The sequence below is a fragment of the Gossypium arboreum genome, chromosome 2 (genome assembly GCF_025698485.1).
Source record: "Gossypium arboreum isolate Shixiya-1 chromosome 2, ASM2569848v2, whole genome shotgun sequence".
Taxonomy (NCBI): domain Eukaryota; kingdom Viridiplantae; phylum Streptophyta; class Magnoliopsida; order Malvales; family Malvaceae; genus Gossypium; species Gossypium arboreum.
Window position 1 is genome coordinate 41619296 of NC_069071.1, and position 3523 is coordinate 41622818.

At 36.6% G+C, this 3523-nt stretch overlaps 1 non-coding gene across 1 annotated transcript; it reads left to right on the plus strand.

Annotated features, from left to right (window-relative positions):
• Positions 1-1299: 1299 nt before the first annotated feature.
• On the plus strand, positions 1300-1406 carry LOC128289492 (small nucleolar RNA R71). Its single transcript, XR_008279140.1, has one exon. It is a non-coding gene; the product is annotated as a small nucleolar RNA R71 (small nucleolar RNA).
• Positions 1407-3523: the final 2117 nt, after the last annotated feature.

Consider the following 3523-nt stretch of genomic DNA (forward strand, 5'->3'; position numbering starts at 1 on the left):
CCAATGTTGCAAAGGATGGTAAAACATCCAGGATCCTTCAACTTTGGGGGTAGTTTGTCTTGAATATATGCACTGCATTCCTTCGTCAAAGATACATTCTCAAATTCTCCAAGTCTTCATTTTTTGGACAGGATATCCTTCATGAATTTGACGTAGTTCGGCATTTGCTCAAGTGCTTCAACCAACGGGATGTTGATATGAAGTTGCTTGGGTATGTCAAGGAACTTCTTAAATTGAATCCCCTGCTTCTGCTTTTGAAGTCTTTAAGGGTAAGGTGGTGGTTTTTTCTTTACTGGAGCTGGTTGATTCATCTTCTATGGCAATTCTGCATCTAACAGAGTTATTAGTTGATCATAATTAGCTGGTTGTAAAATTACCTTGTCAGGTTTTGCAGAGTCTGGTTCTTGTGAAACTGGAATTTCAACACTCGATTAAACTTCCTCTAAATCTTGGGTGTTAGCTTACTCCTTTTCAGCTTCGATGGTGTCGGGATCTATTGTCTTTCCACTCCTCAATGTCAACGCTTTCCAATATTCCTTCCTTGGATTCCTCGAATTCTCCATATCTCTAGGTAAAGCACCTTGTGGTCGGTTCCTGAGTTCAGTTGCAAGCAGGCCCAATTTGTTTTCTAGGTTTTTCAATATAGCTACTTGGCTTTGGATTAAGGCATCATTCTTGGCCATGTATGCTTTCAACAAATTTTCTAAGCCATTGGATGGTTTAGCTTGGGTTGGTTTCTGAACTTGTTGAGGAAAACTAGTTGGCTGGGTCGACCTAGGTTGGGCATAAGTATTACTGATTCCAGCCCCTTGGTTACTTTAGGAAAAGTTTGGGTGGTTTCGCCACATTGGGTTATAGAAATTAGATTGCAATCCTTACCTTTCTTAATTTTGGTTCTTGTTACATATGTAGTACATGGATTCTGGGTTTGATGAACATCCTTTAAACAAATGCCCTTCCCCGCAATAAACACAGGCTACACTTTCAAATTGGTTAGGTGGCTGTGCTGCAAAACTATTAGACCCATTAGTAGTAAGATTTTTTAACATTGAGGATATTGAATATACCTGAGATGCGAGTGAAGTAAGAACGTCTACTTCATGTATTCCAGCAACTCATCTTCCTGACGCTGCTCGATTAGTTGGCCATTGATAGTTGTTGTTGGCAATACTCTCAATGATTTCATAAGCCTCATTATTAGACTTAGAAAGGAGAGCACCATTAGCAGAAGCGTCCACTACCATCCTCATGTGAGCATTGAGACCATTATAAAATGTCTCAAGTTGGATGCAATGTGGGATTCCATGATGAGGGCACTTCCGTAATAACTCCTTGTACCTTTCCCATGCCTCATACAAGGACTCATCATCCATTTTTTAGAAAACAGTGATCTCGTTCCTCAACTTAGCATTCTTGCTAGGTGAGAAATACTTCATACGGAATCTTTCTGCTAACTCTTGCCATGGGTGGAAATTGAGTTTGGTGGCAATGAGTTCAACCAGGCTCGAGCTCTATCCCTTAGTGAATATGGGAACAACTTCAGTCGTAATGCATCTTCGAGTACTACAACTAACTTGAAAGAATTTCTCACATCCATAAACAGTCTTAAGTGTAGGTGAGGATCTTCGGTAGGCATTCCACTGAATTGGCCCACCGTCTGAAGCATCTGGAACATGACTTGCTTCAGCTCGAACTGTTGTGCCTCAATTTTGAGTCTCCTATACCTGGATTAAGATCATTAAATACTGACACGATATACTGTCTTAAAGCTCTATCCCTATCATCAGCAATAAGGATAAGATTTTGAGCAGGGTTTGCTCCATTTCCTTGATTCAAATTTTTGAAGTTCATCTCTTTAGTCCTTCTTTGATTTGCTTGTCTTCTTCGCTGTCGAAAAGTTCGTTTAATCTCAGGGTCTACAGAAAGTGGGTCAATAATTCGGTCAATACTCATAAACACCTAAAATAATCACAGAAAATTTAATTAAGTTAAAGTTTAATAGAAAATTAAACCAAAATGCAAAACAAAGAAATTCACAAATAATGACTTTTTAAAACAGTCCCCGGCAATGGCGCCAAAAACTTGGAATGACGGAAATGTGCAAGTGTACATAATCGCAACAAGTAATAAACTGACAAGTAAATGTCGAGTTATCTTACCCATAGGGACTGCGAAAAGAATTATTTATGAATGCTATTTAAAACACTTTGGTGAAGAAAAATATTTTGTTTGAAGAGGGTGATTAAAAACTAAGATTTTAAACTATGTAAACTGAAGAAATAAATCTCAAATGCAAGATTTCAAAATATGATTTAATCAAGATGACATAATTGTGTTGATTTAATTACATTTCTTTAACTTAGAATTATTAAACTCATGTCTATGTTGTTACGAATAAATTCATGGCAACTCAGTAATTTGCTAATTTATGAACATATTCACCTACACAAATCCATTCATCTATTAACATATCCCTATGTTAATTCAAACGATTAAATAGGTTTTAATAAGCAAACATGTTATGGCACATACATACTCATTAAATTGAACCAATCTCTTGCTTATCCCTATGTCAATTCAAATGATTAATTAAATCTAATAAGCACATAAAAGACTATATGAGGTAACAAGGTATCCTTACCTTGAAACAATTTAATCACAATAATCTTGCAAGTTATGCAAGGCAAGTGTATCGCTAGATACATTGCTAATTTAACCTTCAGCTACCTTAGAAGTATAAACATGCATTGATTAAGTATTGTGTCCATTAATTAAAATTTTAATCCGTTTAAATAATTAATTCATTAGTTACCTCACAATTGTAATGCAAGAATAACTTAGGCATGATTTTACTTAATCAAGCATTTTACCGAGGCCTATAACAACATAAACACAATTTTAATAATTTAAGCAGATGAAATGCAATCAAACCAACACATTTAAATTCAAGCTAAGCTGATTAAATTAACCATTCCAACAACATGAATATTTATAGATATGTTCATCATAACAACAATAAAAATTAAAGAGATAGGGAACAAGAATCAAATACGGTGTTTTTCTGTGGCTTGACTAGTTTGCTTCATCTTCCTTCTTTATTGTTCTCACCGATCAAGGCTTCTATGAGCACTCAATTGCTACTCCAAAATGGCTGAAGAAGGGACTTGAAATGGAAAAAATAAAAGGAGAAAGTGAGAGAGGAGAGAAGAGATGTGAATGAATGAGGGATGCCTTGAATGATCAGCCAATGGGGGTTTTTATAGCTGAATGTGGCAGCTAAAATTTGCTAAAAATAGCAGCCAAAGAGCCACTCCTTGGCCGACCATCTATGTGGCAAAGTTGATGGCTTCAACTTTGCTAAATTTGGCTTGGGGCAAATCTTCAAAGCCATCAATTGTAGAGGGGTTGATTTGCAATTTGAACAAGTCTTCAAGGGCTTCTTTGCAGCTTAAATAATCAGCTAATGAACTGAATTGGGTTAGCACTAGGACGGTTCTGGGCTGTCCTCTCCTTGCCTGGTTCG